We start from the raw sequence: 460 nt of genomic DNA, 5'->3' as shown, positions 1-460 counted from the left end.
TCACGCTAGTGGGTGTGGTGGGGTCACGCTAGTGGGGGTATTGGGGTCACGCTAGTGGGTGTATTGGGGTCACGCTAGTGGGTGTAGTGGGGTCACGCTAGTGGGTGTAGTGGGGTCACGCTAGTGGGTGTAGTGGGGTCACGCTAGTGGGTGTAGTGGGGTCACGCTAGTGGGTGTAGTGGGGTCACGCTAGTGGGTGTGGTGGGGTCACGCTAGTGGGTGTAGTGGGGTCAGGCTAGTGGGTGTAGTGGGGTCACGCTAGTGGGTGTAGTGGGGTCACGCTAGTGGGTGTAGTGGGGTCACACTAGTGGGTGTAGTGGGGTCACGCTAGTGGGTGTAGTGGGGTCACACTAATGGGTGTAGTGGGGTCACGCTAGTGGGTGTAGTGGGGTCACACTAGTGGGTGTAGTGGGGTCACGCTAGTGGGTGTAGTGGGGTCACGCTAGTGGGTGTAGTGGGG

The sequence above is a fragment of the Procambarus clarkii genome, chromosome 63, assembly GCF_040958095.1.
Source record: "Procambarus clarkii isolate CNS0578487 chromosome 63, FALCON_Pclarkii_2.0, whole genome shotgun sequence".
NCBI lineage: Eukaryota > Metazoa > Arthropoda > Malacostraca > Decapoda > Cambaridae > Procambarus > Procambarus clarkii.
The sequence above is the reverse complement of the archived record's forward strand: the minus strand, read 5'-3'. Positions refer to the sequence as shown.